Here is a 16,641-nt window from a genome sequence, read left to right on the forward strand (position 1 = left end):
CCGGCCGGGCGCGGAACGCAAAACCCGGGAACCGCCGCGAACCGGAACCGCCTCCACAACACCGGAAGAGCTGTTCGGTGGCAGCGGAGGAGGGGGGTGGGGCGAGAGGTCAAAGAGCAGAGTCGAGGACCCGCGCAACGCCTGCGCAGTGTGGCGAGGCCTGAGAAGCCGAGGGATCATCCAAGGCTGTGGTTATGATTTCCTCTTTCAGTTTAGACTTTTTCTTGTTCTCGTTGTTAGAATACTGTTAGTTTGCCCTTCGTCCTTCGCTTTTCTCTGTTCCCTCGGCCCCCTTACCTGCCGCCTTCTGGTTCCGCTCTGGCGGTTTTTGCTTATGCTCTGGTTTCCATGGCAGCTTCTTGCTGTGGCCCTCCATCTGCGGGAACCTGTGTCCACCTTGACAGATGTTGACCTGAGAGCTAAATCTAACTCAGGCTAGATTCATGTTTTATTGAGAATCACAAAACGTTAGTGCTTGTAGAGGTTATTGGCGATCATTCAGTCTGACTTTCAGAGATGTGAAGTCTTTTCCCAAAGTTATAAAGTACATGGCAGATCTGGGCCTAGTAAACAAGTTTCTTAACTTGCAATCCTATACTCTTTGCACTACATCATGCTTGATTGGCCATTGGGGAAAAGGGGGCGGGGAGCAGCTTGGGATTGGCTTAGGTTGGACTCTAGAAACGTGTAGAAATTTCCAGAACTCTGGAGGAGTTTGAAACACTCCTCCAGGAAGTGTAAGGAAAGCTATCCGGGGTCAAACCCGGATACTTCAGATTTCTGCCCTCTGAAGAACTAAATGGCCATGTTGTTGTTCCTGGGACCAAATTGATTAACCTTTAATCTTTATTTTTAAGAGAAAATAATGAGAAGAAATATGTTTGTTCATTTAGACTTGTTACCAAGTCCCTCAGCTTGGCAGGCCTCAGGACCCAGGCCCTGTCTAGAAGTCTTGGAGAAATGCTTCTGAGTAAGCACTCTAGACCCAGATGACAGCCACAGTCTGAGGTCAGACTTGGCTGAGCTGGAGGCCCCCAGCCGTTTAGCTACTCCCAGATGCTGGAGAAGATGCTTGCTGAGTTCAGGATATCTTGCCCTGTCAAATGTATAAAAGTAGATTATATGTATCACTTCATATGCTGACATTTTATACTGTCAGGTCCTAAGACCTGTTAGTATTGAACATACCTGGTCCATGTCACTTTTGTCCATCTTAATCATTCCACAGATCTGTTGATTTGCATTAAACTCTGTCTCTATTTCTAGGAGACAACCATGCATAAAGAGGAGTTGCATCTGAAATTTTTCATGTGTGTGATTCAGTCTCGCCAGTTAGTCAGGACTTCTCAGAGAACAGGTACCAGTGTCTCCTGATCATACTCCAGTGACAGAATGGGTTCTCTTGCAGGGAATCTCAGTACAGGATATGAGACTTAGTAGTGTAGAGGCAGGCTTTAGCAGTCAACTGACCTTGTTTATTCCATCCCCACTATGATAAAATGTTTATGACTGAGTCCTGTCTTTTCCTTGTACAAGTATCAGGTGAGATTTTGGCCTGATGTTTGGGGGATAGGCCCCAGGCAGGTAAGGAGGACTTGGGAGTTGAAGGAAAACAAGATTTATAGCACATGAGCTGGTAGTTGATTTCTCTGTCCTTTGTGAATTATTTCAACCTTTCCAGGTTCATCTGTGGGAGTCCTTGTTGCCATTGGAATTGACACTCCAAAACCTATAAGATAAATAGAGTCCCAAAGAAAAATGGCTTTCTCTTCCACCCCAGTCTTAAAGTTTCTAGTTATGTGTTCTGCCTTTACCTCATTTATGTCAAAATAGTAGAACCTTTTGGAGGTAAGATAGTTGTTGATAAGAGTCATCACTTCTCTAATTTGTCCCTGGATTTATGTGAAAAATGCCCTGGACAGCTAACTGAGAGCCATAGAGAAAGTGAAAGAGAATAAAGAGCACTCCCCTCCCTGAATCCCACCATAAGGGTGACCTAGAAATGTTGCTTCTCAGCTGGGGAAGCTTCAACTTGCTGCATGCTCATACAAAAGCCACCACCCAAGACAGATGCCTTGAAGAGTCTAGATACTATGGATGATCCAGACACCGTGGAAGGCATACCTATTTTTAAAAATGGTGAGGCATGTGGTTAAACAAGGGGGAGGAATGTGGAAAGGAGTATTGGAAAGTGAAAAATTTATGAGTAGCATTATAAATCAGGATAGACTTGCTAAAGTCAAAATATGAGTTAAGACACAGGGGAGAAAGTTGTGTGTGTGTGTGTGTGTGTGTGTGTGAGAGAGAGAGAGAGAGAGAGAAATCTGTAAAACTACAGAAAGAGGGACAGTTCCCTCTATGAAGAATAGCTTGATTTAGTCGATAGTAAGTCTTGTGGCTCCCTCATAACTGTAAGCTGCTAATCTGGTTTAACCTATTATTAGGAACCTTGATATATAAAAATGTGAAACTTAAAAAAATAAATTAAGGAGTTATTATATCACAAAGTGATTCCAAATATCATAAAAAATATTCACCTTCAGAATCCACTTAATAACAGATTTCTCTTTAAGTAGTGTCCAACTCTTAGGCAATTTATATGAAACTTCAGAAACACATTTCTGTGTTTCTTCTCAACTTAAATATATCTGTATTGGAGTCAGTTCACTGCAAACATTTATTGAGTTCCCACTATGTGCCCAATAATATGCTAGAAATGATAAGAGAGGTTGTAACATAACCTTGTCATTGTTGCAGTAGTTTACAATTTGGAAATGCCTTAGAGATTATTTAGTCCAACTCCTTATATTTCCAGAAGGAATTCAGGTCTAAAAAGGTTTTCCTCAAGAAGTTAACAAATTCATTGGAGTAATTACTCCCAGCACCTATGAAGTATATAGCAATATTTATTCAATAATTTTTGAGCACTTACTATTTGAAGTCATTGTACTAGACTCAGTAGGAGATGAGAAAATGAACTAGATGCTTTCCCTCTCCCCCAGCAGCTGATGATCAAGAAGGGAGATAATAAGTTAAGAGCTTGATAACTTTGGTTCAAAAATGTTCAATTTAAAAAGAAGATGCCTTGGAGATGTAGGAAAGGGAGGGGCCAGCTGACTGCTTAGGTAGAGTTTCACTGAGCTTCAGCATGTTGGCAGGGCACAATGGTCCAGGATCCAGTCCTAAGCTTTGAAATGGCATACACTCTAACTTAATTCAGTCCCCTTAGTGTACCCAGGGTTAACCAGACTCACAAGAAAATGGTTTGTATACAAGAATCCCAATTTATTAAGCTGTTGGAAGAATACATATCTATATATGGCAACTGTGTGTGGTCTGTGTCCCTTTAATCAGACATTGCTTTGCCCATGCATAAAAAGCTGCTAGGTAAAGAAATAAGCCCAGCTGGTGGACTTGTCCTACAGTTTCCCGAATTTGTATAGATTATTTCTTATTTGCCCTCTTCTTCCCTGCTTTTCCCATTCTCATTTTGCTCTATACTTAATACTCACCTCAGACCCCCTTTGCTCTGATGACCCATTTGGAACTGCTTCTGTGGTTTGAACTCAGCATTATCCCATGGACAAAATTTTGATGTTCACCTTCTGCCTTTAAGCACTGAGTCCTCAGGTAAGAGCTACATTTAACCCTTCCAACTCTCCCATTAGAGATTGAGAATCAAATATCTTCCCAATTTGCCCCAATGGGGCCTCCATTCCTCCTTATCTGCCTTTCTCCCTGCCTACTTCCCCTCCTTCATTCCCTCCTCTTCCCTTCCTTTTCTTCCTTTCTCTCTACCTCCCTCCTTTTTGTTCCTTCCAAGAAAGCTTGTTTAGCACATACTATGTCAGGCACTGTACTTGGCACTGGGAGTAAAGTAAGGAAAATCAGTACATTGCCTGCCCTCATGAAGTTTATGGTCTTGTGGGAGGAAGACAGTAATCACATGATCACACATGTGGCTAGATAATTAGAATAATGCTAGTACAATGAAGGAAAATAATACCATGTAATCAGAGTGTAAAACAGAGCACCTAACCTGGCCTGAGAAGTCAGAAAAATGCTTTCTCGGGAAGACCTGAGAGATGAGTATGCACTAGCCAGGCAAAGGGGGAAGAGGAGCTTTCTGGAAAAGGGGACAGTAGGCTCTGAGATGAGAAGGAGTTTGGCTCATTGGAGGAGTAGAGAGGCCAGTACAACTTGAGTGAGGGGAGGAGTAACTGGGGAGCCAACTATAAAGATAGTAGAAGAGCCAAATCATGCTGTGCCTTCTGGGTTTTACCACTTCTAAGCTGTAAGAACCTGTATTCTTGCTAAAGGAAAATCAGTGGGAGCTCTGCCTCTATCAAGATTGCCTTCATCTCAACCTAGTCACCATTCAACATTGAGCTCCCGATCCCAACCTCCCAGGACCAGTTCCAAGGAACTTGTGTTTTCATGAAGCTAAAATTCTCAGGGCTTTTATAGTGTCAACTAAATTGGAAAGATCATTGAGTGGGAAAATAGCCTTACAGATGCTTTTCTTCCAGTCAAATATGCAAGGATACCAGTAGACCTGTGGAACACTTTTTTTCATCTTCCATTGGTTAATAGAAATGATCTTATTTATCCTCTTGAACCACCCTACTATGGGTGGCCCCCTGTTAAACTGCCTCTCAGTTAACCCAGGGAAATGTGTATAAGAGCCTGAAGATATATCCCTTGGACTTGCTAAACAGCTAGGCCTTTCACATTATGCTCGATGAGGTGAAGTAGAAGATCTGAAATAGAAGACTCACTCCCAATATTGTCTTATATAATGATTATTTGTCTTCTCTTCTCTGATATCCCCCCAAACTTTCTTCTTTAAGAAAAGAAAAAGTGTATCTGGTCCAAGCTTGAGTCTTCATACCTCAGCTAAAGACTTTGTTTACCTCTGCCCTTATCAAGGCTTGAATGTGGTGCTTCAGCCTGCGGTAGGGGTCATCTTGTTACCTGTAACCTCTTTCTTGAGCTAGCTTTCTCAAGAAGTTGATCCTCATTGGCAGAAATGACTCCATAGGAACCACCCAGGCCTTTGAGACATGCAGATTTATTCTTCAAGTGGCTGGTGTTCCTAGACCTCCACAACTTAGAACAATGGTTCTCAAACTTCATTGTGCATCTGAATCACTTGGAGGGCTTGTTAAACCACATTGCTGTGCCTCAGCCCCAGAGTTTCTGATTCAGTAGGTTCCAGGTAGGGCCCAAAAATTTTCATTTCTGACAAGGATCCAGGTGATGCTGAATCTGCTGGACTGGAATCAAGATGTTTTGTCTTAAGCCAGTGCACTGTGTCAGAAACTTTAATATTTGTTGCTAGTAGAGGCTGCAGTGTCTCCAGGGGTCATCCTATGCCAACTAGAGCTAAAGATGACTCTCCAGCGCAGACAGTGGTTTCATGCTTGTGCCCAGGGTCTGTCCTCAGGGAGCTTACATTCTAGTGGAGGCAAACACACAATAGTATATTAGTCAGGTGATGACTAGACAAGATCCAGGGGTTGTGTAGAAGTGAGAGGACCAGATAGATATTTGTTTCAACCCAGAGAGAGACCCATACCTAACTGCTACATATGTTTCACAATATGAACCCACCAAGTCATAGTAACCCAGTTACAATTCTGATTCTAGTCCAAAGGAAATCTTGGTGATCCTCTGGTATGATACTCCTAACTTCTTCCTGCCTCAGAACCTTTGCATTTGCTATTCTCCCCATCTGAAAGCTCTCCCTCCAACTGGTAGCATGGTTTTCTCTCCTGTTTGTTCAGACTTCTTCCTAGAATGTCATTTCAGCAAGGTTTTTCCAGAACACCCTACTTCAGATAGCACACTTGTTGCTCTGCTTCTTTGCCCTGCTTTATTTTTCTTCAAAGCATTTATCACTAATTGACTAATTTGTTCATTATCTGCTTTCCTCACTATTATTTAAGCTCCATAAGGATAGACAGGTTTTGTTTTGTTTCTCCAATCCTGGATCCCCTTGTGTCTAGAACAGTGCCTAACATGTAATAGGTGCTCAATATTTGTTGACTGAACACAAGAAACCTATAGTATGCTATTTCCTCTTCTCCTGGGTTAGAGTTACACCTGGATGACTGACATACCTACTTCTCATTCCTAAATGATGGTCCTGGTACAGCATCACTAGCATCATCACCATAATCTTTATCTTCTCATACCATCCTAGTGGTAGTGAATGGACTCATGAGTATGGCATACAACATCCTCTTTAATGCCCCTCATCTATACCAGCCTTTAGTAATCATTGTGAAAGAGATCTTCTGTCTTCATGAACTACTCGACTTCCTGGCAGTAATGTCTAATTTTATCCTAGTTTAGAGGGTCCTCTCCAAAGCTCTCTATATGTTTATTTAACTACCATTACTTAACAGGGTTAATGGGCAGAGCATATGAATCAAGTACTTTAGGATACCTCAGCTGGTTTACTCAAGTGCTCTTCCTATCTAGCTGCTGCAGAATTCTCTTTAAACATCTTCTTGTACTTCTCTCCCCCAGAATGCCTTATAATTATATGCCATGATAATTACGCCATGATAATTATAATTTTTGCCCCTATTATTTGCCTGGACTTCATGTCAATATCCCAAATAGCTGGCTAATACCTAGAAAGCTCTGGGGAGTCTAAGAGGACCTTCTAAATGTCTTCCCATACTATGAGGATCTATGTAAAGAATATGTCTTTCATTGCTTGGTACCAGCGTATGACGTATAAGGTGAGCTGTCGTGTAAGGTGGCTCTCCTTTGTGCTGAAAACAAGAAGACCACCAACAGATAGTACAAGGCAGAAGAAATAGTGGACTTTAACCACATGGCCTTCTGGGTCCAACTGACTCTCTTCTTATGGGTTCAAGTCTTTTTTTCCCCTCACTCTCTGCCAAGTCCCCTAAAGCCTGAATTCTAGCTACAAACCTCGACAACTGAAGAAAGCTGATTATATTTTGGACAAAGTTCTAGATTTCCAGCAGAACCCTAGCTAATTCCTATCATTGAGTCATTAGAATGGGCATAAGCCCCTCTTGAGAAGCCTATTTGAGGACCCCAGGTTTTTTTCCAGTGCAAACCCAGGACATTTTAGCTTTCTTCTCTGGAAGAGGGGTCCAGGGTATCCTTTTTCAGCCCCATTAAACCATACCAGCAATGAAAATAATCTTCTAATAAGGGCAAATTCAGCTGCTGGCTTAGTTTGGTTGCCTCAAGATTTTTTTGGGTACCATCTCTTGTTTGCCTAACTTGCTGCTTTGTTTTTGTGACTCCTGGTCCTTAACTCTGCTAAGCTGTGTGCTTTACTCCTGACAGTTTCCTTAGGCACCCTAGCTTGTATGACAATGTTTAGACCCCTTTCTCAACCTCTTCTTCCTTAGTCACCATACTATGTTTACCTGTAGGCTTCACATACCAGCACCATGCCCTGAGGGATGCTTCTCAGCCTCCCCTATTAGAGGCCCGAGGATTGGATATATACCATATTTTTTAGAACTTCCCAGATCTCAAACATTCCCTTCTGTCATCAGTCCGCCATCAAATTATACATCCAAATTTTGATTCATAAGTCAACCATGGCTCACAAAAATGCCCCTTCCAAGTTGTTAAGGTTCCTGGGAAACTATATTTGAAATTTAAAAGTTGTTTGATAAACAGAAAATTATGAAAAAGTGAAATGTATGGTCCTGGAGTTTAAGATTAAAATTATGGAAAATCCATATAAGGAGCTGTCATGGTTTTATCATATCATCCATCTCTCTAATACTGGAATATCCACTGGTGTCTCTCAAACAGTACTAAATAAACACTGCCAAATTCTTACTATCCAGGTCCCATTTTTTTTCTTACTCCGTTTTCCCTCAACTAATATATTTATGGCATAAGAATTTGATATATTATAATTGTTAATTGGGTTACTGACTTCTTCAATTATATCCCAGGTCCAATGAAATATAAGCTTCCTATGAACCTTTGATAGCCCCTCTAGATAAGCTTCTTGAGAGCTTATTATAACCTCAGTACCTGACACAGTGGCTGGCACATAATGAGTCCTCAATAAATATTTGTTGAATGTATGAATAAATTAATAATGCATAGGGGTTTCTCAAAATTCTTATCAGGAAGACATTTACAGCCATTTCTTAATATGATGTATTTCTTCCATTAGCTACTCTCTATTTTGGGTTGGATTTTTACTAATTTAGCTCTCAGAGAGTAACATCTTCAAATTTGGGGATTACACCAGGATGACCATAGGCAAGGCCTAAGTACTTTCTGTGATTCCAACCTCCAACTGACCTGAAGGTTCCCTAGGTGCCTTTTTTTTTTTAGAAATTCACGTTCTTTTATTTATTTATGACTGTGTTGGGTCTTCGTTTCTGTGCGAGGGCTTTCTCTAGTTGTGGCAAGTGGGGACCACTCTTCATCGCGGTGCGCGGGCCTCTCACCATCGCGGCCTCTCTTGTTGCAGAGCACAGGCTCCAGACGCGCAGGCTCAGTAATTGTGGCTCACGGGCCCGATTGCTCCGTGGCATGTGGGATCCTCCCAGACCAGGGCTCGAACCCGTGTCCCCTGCATTGGCAGGCAGATTCTCAACCACTGCTCCACCAGGGAAGCCCCCTAGGTGCCTTTTGATATGGTATTTCTTTGAATTGTGCTCATATAGTTTTCTAGGAACTCCTAGGGATGATTGATCCCTGGACAGAAAAAGGGATCTAAAGGATCAAGTATCTTGGGATAAGGCTATGAGTGAATGACATTTCCTTGTCTTTACCTAATTAAGGTAGACTCATTAATGCAGTAATTCATTAAGAACACTTTCAATGAAGATATAGGAATCGGTAGTGGGTAGAAAGGGGAAGGGGTGGATTGATTTTTAAATTTCAGCCTTTAGATTAATTTTTGGAGTTAAAAACCCCAGAATGTATGGGGAGCTTTTCCAGCCTCTCCTTTTTCAAATTTTAAATACATATTTATTGAGATGTAATTCACATATCATAAAATTCACCCATTTAATATGTATAATTTGGGCTTCTATCTTCCAGTTCCCCATGTAAGGCGCTTGGAAGTCACACTCCATGCTAACAGCAAGTAATAGTAAAAAGACTGAAAAACCAACAACTCTTCTTGAATCTGTAAGAGAGGGGAGGACAAAGGGCAAACTGTTGACCCCAAAACTGGAGAGACAAACAGGTGAATACAGTTTATCACAGCTTACTGGAGCAGAGACCCAGGAGTGGAAACCTCCTCCGGAACCAGTGAAGGGGTAGGAAAGCCTGAACTGTAATTGACAAATTGCTGGAGGCTCAGTGCACACAGTTCTGGGAGTTAAAAACTATAGGGGGATCCAATCAAAGGGGGACCCTCACAATATTGTGAGATTTACTTCCAGGAGTTTGACCAGATTCCCACAGTAAATATCAGAGAAAAATCTCCTTGGGCTTCCAGCAGGGAGAGGAGAAGAGGAACCATTTTGAACTAAACCAGAGTGCTACCAAGTCCAAGCTTGTACTGCTTGCCTCACGACAAGCCAGTAAATTGAGAGACGAGTTGTTGGGGCAAGGAATAGCAGCTTTATTTGGAAAGCCAGCAGACTGAGAAGATGGTAGATGAGTGTCCCCAAAAACCATTTTCCCTGTGTTAGAGTTCAGGCTTCTTTTATACTAAAAGGAGGGTAAAGTCCTGGTTCCTACATGTGTTCATTTCTTCCTCCCTGCAGCCATTCACAGGTGGACCTGGTCAGAAGGTTTCCTGTGAGGTAAACAAAGGTATATTAGCTTAACGTTCATTACATGGGAGGCAGGGTTCCCAGAGATGGACCATTATGTATAATTTAAGCTTATAGGCAACATCCCGTTAGTGACTGACTTGTAGCAAAAGGCATAGACTACAAAGGTTAAAGTAAAAGAAATAGATCCAATATGGAGTCAGATTTGTTCCTGCCTGTTACAAGAGCACTTTATTCTTCTTAACAAGGCCTGCCTTCAGGAGAAACTAGTTAACCAGAGCCTAACTTACTGGGGTAAGTTATCAGAGTCTAACTGACCTGAGGAAGGGAAATACCCAACTCCAGCCCACTCTAGCTGTCCTATCCCACCTAAGGGGGGTGGGGAGAAAAAAATGCAAGAAACACTTGTGAAATTCATAGTCCAGAGGCATAGGCACTGTAAAAGAATGAAATCTAACCATAGGACTGTAGAATGCTTTCCCTCCCCCCATATTTAAGACCACATCATTAAGGCCTATTTACAGCACTTTCTTTTATCTAGTATGTCATGTCTGGCTGCCAAGAAAAAGTTATAAGGCATATAAAAAGGCAAAAAAAACACAATTTGAAGAGACAGAGCAAACATCAGAACCAAACGTGGCAGAGATGTTGGAATTATCAGACCAGAAATTTTGAACACCTATGATTAATGTGCTAAGGATTCTAATGGATAAAATAGATAGCATGTAAGAACAGACAAGCAATGTAAGCAGAGAGATGGAAATCTTCAGAAATAGTGTTATTTGAAACTTGGATTAGTTGCAAATGTATATTGCAAACTCTAGGGCAATCACTAAAAGAAGTGATAAGGTATTACTGATATGCTAAGAAAGGAGAGAAAATAGAGTCACATAAAATACTCAGGTAAAACCACAAAAGGCAGAAAAAGAGTGGAAGACAAAAATAGGAACAAAGAACAGGACAACAAATAGAAAATGGTAATGAATATGGTAGATATTAATACAATACTCATTTTGAATGTCAGTGGTCTAAATGTACCAATTAAAAGACAGATTGTCAGAGTTGACCTGAAGACATGACCCAACTATGTGTTGTCTACGAAAAAACCCACTTTAAATATAAAGATATCTATAGATAAAAAGTAAATGGATGGAGAAAAATATCCCATGCTAACGCTAATCAAAGAAAGCAGGATAATTTTAATTTTAGACAGAGCAGACTTCAAAGAAAAGTTATCAGCATTGAAAAAGGGTATTACATAATGATGAAGGGCTCAATTCTCCAAGAAGATATAATAATTCTTAATGTCTATGTGCCTAACACACAGCATCAAAGTACATGAGGCAAAAACTGATAGAACTAAAAGGAGAAATAGAAGAATTGACTCTCAGAAATGGAGACTTCAGCATTTTTCAGGAGTGGACAGACATAGCATACAGAAAATAAGTACGGACATAGTTAAACTCAACGCCACCAATGAACTGAATATTATTGACATCAACAATTCATCCAGAGATTGGTTCAAGATGGCGGAGTAGAGGACATGCACTCACTCCCTCTTATGAGACACCAGAATCACAACTAACTGCTGAACAGTCGATAGGAAGATACTGGGACTCACCAAAAAAGATACCCCACATCCAAAGACAAAGGAGAAGCCACAATGAGATGGTAGGAGGCGCATAGTCACAATAAAATCAAATCCTATAACTGCTGGGTGAGTGACTCACAAACTGGAGAACAATTATACCACAGAAGTCCACCACTGGAGTAAATGTTCTGAGCGCCACATCAGGCTTCCCAACCTGGGGGTCTGGCAGCGGGAGGAGGAATTCCCAGAGAATCAGACTTTGAAGTCTAGAGGTATTTGATTGCAGGACTTCGACAGGACTGGGGGAAAGAGAGACTCCATTCGTGGAGGGCACACACAAAGTAGTGTGTGCACCAGGACCCAGGGGGAAGGAGCAGTGACCCCCCCCACAGGAGACTGAACCAGACCTACCTGGTAGTGTTGGAGGGTCTCCTGCAGAGGTGGGGGGGTGGCTGTGGCTCACCACGGGGACAGGGACACTGGCAGCAGAATTTCTGAGAAGTACTCCTGGATAGCCCCACCAAAAAAGCCTATAGTCTCCAGTGCTGGGTTGCCTCAGGCCAAACAACCAACAGGGAGGGAACTCAGCCCCACCCATTAGCAGACAAGCAGATTAAAGTTTTACTAAGCTTTGCCCACCAGAGCAACACCCAGCTCTACACACCACCAGTCCCTCCCATCAGGAAGCTTGCACAAGCCTCTGAGATAGCCTCATCCACCAGAGGGCAGACAGCAGAAGCAAGAAGAACTACAATCCTGCAGCCTATGGAATGAAAACCACATTCACAGAAAGACAGATAAAATAAAAAGGCAGAGGACTATGTACCAGATGGAGGAACAAGATAAAACCCCAGAAAAACAACTAAATGTAGTGGAGATAGGCAACCTTCCAGAAAAAGAATTCAGAATAATGATAGGGAAGATGATCCAGGACCTTGGAAAAAGAATGGAGGCAAAGATCGAGAAGATGCAAGAAATGTTTAACAAGGACCTAGAAGAATTAAAGAACAAACAAACAGAGATGAATAATACAATAACTGAAATGAAAACTACACTAGAAGGAATCAATAGCAGAATAACTGAGGCCGAAGAACGGATAAGTGACCTGGAAGACAGAATGGTGGAATTCACTGCTGCGGAAGAGAATAAAGAAAAAAAAATGAAAACAGCCTAAGAGACCTCTGGGACAACATTAAACACACCAACATTCGCATTATAGGGGTCCCAGAAAGAGAAGAGAGAGAGAAAGGACCCGAGAAAATATTTGAAGAGGTTATAGTCGAAAACTTCCCTAACATGGGAAAGGAAATAACCACCCAAATCCAGGAAGTGCAGAGAGTCCCAGGCAGGATAAACCCAAGGAGAAACGCTCCGAGACACATAGTAATCAAATTGACAAAAATTAAAGACAAAAATTATTAAAAGCAACAAGGGAAAAATAATATACAAGGGAACTCCCATAAGGTTAACAGCTGATTTCTCAGCAGAAACTCTACAAGCCAGAAGGGAGTGGCACGATATATTTAAAGTGATGAAAGTGAAGAACCTACAACCAAGATTACTCTACCCGGCAAGGGTCTCATTCAGATTCAACGGAGAAATCAAAAACTTTACAAGCAACCAAAAGCTAAGAGAATTCAGCACCACCAAACCAGCTCTACCACAAACGCTAAAGGAACTTCTCTAAGTGGGAAACACAAGAGAAGAAAAGGACCTACAAAAACAAACCCAAAACAATTAAGAAAATGGTCATAGGAACATACATATCGATAATTACCTTAAATGTGAATGAATTAAATGCTCCAACCAAAAGCCACAGGCTTACTGAATGGATACAAAAACAAGACCTATAGATATGCTGTCTGCAAGAGACCCACTGCAGACCTAGGGACCCATACAGATAAAATAGACTTTAAAATAAAGAATGTTACAAGAGACAAGGAAGGCCACTACATAATGATCACGGGATCAATCCAAGAAGAAGATATAACAATTATAAATATATATGCACCAACATAGGAGCACATCAATACATAAGGCAAATGCTAACAGCTATAAAAGAGGAAATTGACAGTAACAATAATAGTGGGGGACTTTAACCAATGGACAGATCATCCAGACAGAAAATTAATAAGGAAACACAAGCTGTAAATGACAAAATAGACCAGATAGATTTAATTCATATTTATAGGACATTCCATCTGAAAACAGCAGATTACAGTTTCTTCTCAAGTGTACATGGAACATTCTCCAGGATAGATCACATCTTGGGTCACAAATCAAGCCTTGGTAGATTTAAGAAAATTGGAATCGTATCAAGCATCTTTTCCAACCACAATGCTATGAGATTAGAAATCAATTACCAGGAAAAAAGCGTAAAAAACAATTCACCCAACAACAGCCGAATGTAAATTTTTCTCAGGGTCACATGATTCACCCATACATATTCATTCATACATTCATGCATACATGATAACATATTTACCAAGCTAGACCACATTCTGGGCTATAAAAAACATCTTAACTAATTTAAAAGAACAGAAATTATACGATGGCTGGTCTCAGACCACAGTGGAATTAAACTAGAAGTCAATAACAGAAAGATAACTGGAAAATCCCCCAATACTTGGAGATTAAACAACGTACTTCTAAATAACGCATGAGTCAAAGAAAAAATCTCAAGGAAATTTAAATATATTTTGAACTAAATGAAAAACACAACTTATTAAAATTTGTTGGATACAGAGAAAGCAGTGCTTAGAGGGAAATTTATAGCCTTGAATGTATATATCAGAAAAGAAGATGATCTAAATCTCTTATAGTTCCCTAAGTTTCCATCTTAGGAAACTATAGGTGAAGAGTAAATTAAATCCAAAGTAAGCAGGAAAAAAAAAAAAAAAGAATTAGAGCAGAAGTCAATAAAATTGAAAACAAGAAATCAACAGAGAAAATTAATGAAACCAAAAGCTGGTTCTTTGAAAAGATCAATAACGTTAATAAATCCCTAGCTAGGGTAACTAAGAAGAAAAGAAAGAGGACACAGATTACTAATACCCAAAATGAAAGAGGGGACATCACTACAGATCCCATGGAAATTAAAAGGATAATAAAGGAATACTATGAACAACTCTATGCCTACAAATTTGATAACCTAGATGGAAAGGACCAATCCCTTGAAAGACACAATCTGACAAAATTCACACAAGGAGAAACAGATGATTTGAATATGCCTATATCTATTAAAGAAATTGAATTAATAATAATCTTCAAAAAAAGAAAGTGTCCTTTCATGTACTTATTGGTTATTTGTATATTTTCTTTAGATAAATGTCTTTTCAAACCCTTGCCCATATTTTTTAATATCACAATTTTATTTGATATTTCATTGAACAGGATATATTTTTGAAATTAATAGACTTTATTTGTTAGAGAAGCTTTAGGCTTACAGAAAATTGAGCAGATTGCACAGAGTTTCCATATATCCTCTCTGTTTTCTGCTCAGTTTCCCCTATTATTAACATCTTGCAGTGGTGTGGTATATTTGTTACAATTGTTGAACCAATATTGATACATTATAATTGACTAAAGTCCATAGTTTACACTAGGGTTTACTCTTTGTGTTGTACAGTTCTATAACTATTGACAAATGCATAATGTCATGTATCCTCCATTAGAGCATCACACAGAATAATTTCACTGCCCTAAAAATCCCTTGTGTTCTGCCTATCTATTGCTCCATCTCTACTCTGAGCCCTTGGCAACCATTGATCTTTTCACTGTCTTTATAGTTTCACTTTTTCCAGAATGTCACACAGTTGGAATCATATAGTACGTAGCCTTTTCAGACTGGATTCTTTCACTAAGCAATTTGTATTTAAGCTTCCTCCATGTCTTTTCTTGGCTTGATGGGTCATTTTTTTTTTTTAATTGCAATATTCCACTGTATGGATGTACCACAGTTTGATTATCCATTCACCTTTTGAGGGGCATTTTGGTTGCTTCCAGTTTCTGGCAATTATGAATAAAGCTGCTGTAAACACTCATGTGCAGGTTTTTGTATGGATGTAGTTTTCAACTCATTTGTGTAAATATTTAGGAATGTGATTGCTGGATCATATGGCAATACTATACTTAGCTTTGTAAGAAACTGCCAAACTATCTTTTAAAGTGACTGTACCATTTTGCATTTGCACCAACAAAGAATGAGAGTGCTTGTTGCTCCACATTCTTGTCAGTATTTGGTATTGTCAGTTTTTGTTTTTTTTTTTTTTCATTCTAATAGATTGTAGTGGTATCTCTGTTTTAATTTGTGGTTGCTAATGACATATGATGTTGAGCATCATTTTATATGCTTATTTGCCATCTTCTGTCTTCTTTGGTGAGGTATCTGTTCAGATCTTTTGTCCATTTTTAAATTCGGTTATCTTTTTATTGTTGGGTTGCCAGAGCTACATATTCTCGATACCTGGTCCTTTATCAGATATATGATTTGCAAATATTTTCTCCCATTCCATGGGTTGTCTTTTCACTTTCTTGATGGTATCATTTGCAGTACAAAAGTTAATTTTGTGTAGTCACGTGGTTTTATCTCCTAGTCACTTGCATTCTTATTGTTTGTAGAATGTGCAGGTGCAGAGACGAAAGAAAGCAAGAGGAAGGGCAGTAGAAACAGCAAGGAGACGAGAGATGACTGTGGAGAGGCATTGAAACAAGGCATGGGTGGAGCAGTGGAAAGAGTAAAGAGGATCTGAGTAAAGCTTGCACCTCTTGCTGTGGTAGTACCGGACCTATGTTCCCAGAATGGATTCTGTTTGCTTTGTAGCCCAACAGATATGCTTGCTTCACTATCAGAATCCTGCACCCTCTTCTAGTGCAGGCTTGAGAATGAGGCTATCAAGGCAGGGGTCTTGCCTCTTAGTACTCTCGTTCCTAGGTAGCTTCTCCGTATTTTCTCTGAGAAAGGTAGGTAAATGTAAAAGGAGTTTTTGAGGTCCCTCCATAGAAAATACCAGTGATCAATGTTCCTCAAGGGCAGGGATTCTGTTTCACTTGTCGTTTACATCTCTCAGAACCTAATACAAAACCTGGCACACAGACTTCCAATAAATGTTTGTTCAAAGAGTGATAGAGGTGGGAGACAATGGATAGGGCCAGAGAGGGAGGCTTATTAGTTGCGGAGGATGTTTGAATGCAAGGAGTCTCAGGCAGCCTCCGCTCGGAAAAAAAGTGTCTCTGATGACAACAAGGGAAGCAACTAAATAATTCTGATTCCCACTGTACACAGGAGCTGATGGCTCCCGA

General features: G+C 40.4%; 1 long non-coding RNA gene across 1 annotated transcript; it reads left to right on the forward strand.

Moving 5' to 3' along the window:
* The first annotated feature begins 162 nt into the window (after positions 1-162).
* LOC132373141 (uncharacterized) lies at positions 163-9,136 on the forward strand. Its single transcript, XR_009505355.1, has 5 exons — positions 163-210; positions 1,267-1,357; positions 2,017-2,139; positions 3,518-3,630; positions 9,067-9,136. It is a non-coding gene; the product is annotated as an uncharacterized LOC132373141 (long non-coding RNA).
* Positions 9,137-16,641: the final 7,505 nt, after the last annotated feature.

This window comes from Balaenoptera ricei, chromosome 10 (assembly GCF_028023285.1).
Source record: "Balaenoptera ricei isolate mBalRic1 chromosome 10, mBalRic1.hap2, whole genome shotgun sequence".
In the NCBI taxonomy this organism is placed as follows: Eukaryota; Metazoa; Chordata; class Mammalia; order Artiodactyla; family Balaenopteridae; genus Balaenoptera; species Balaenoptera ricei.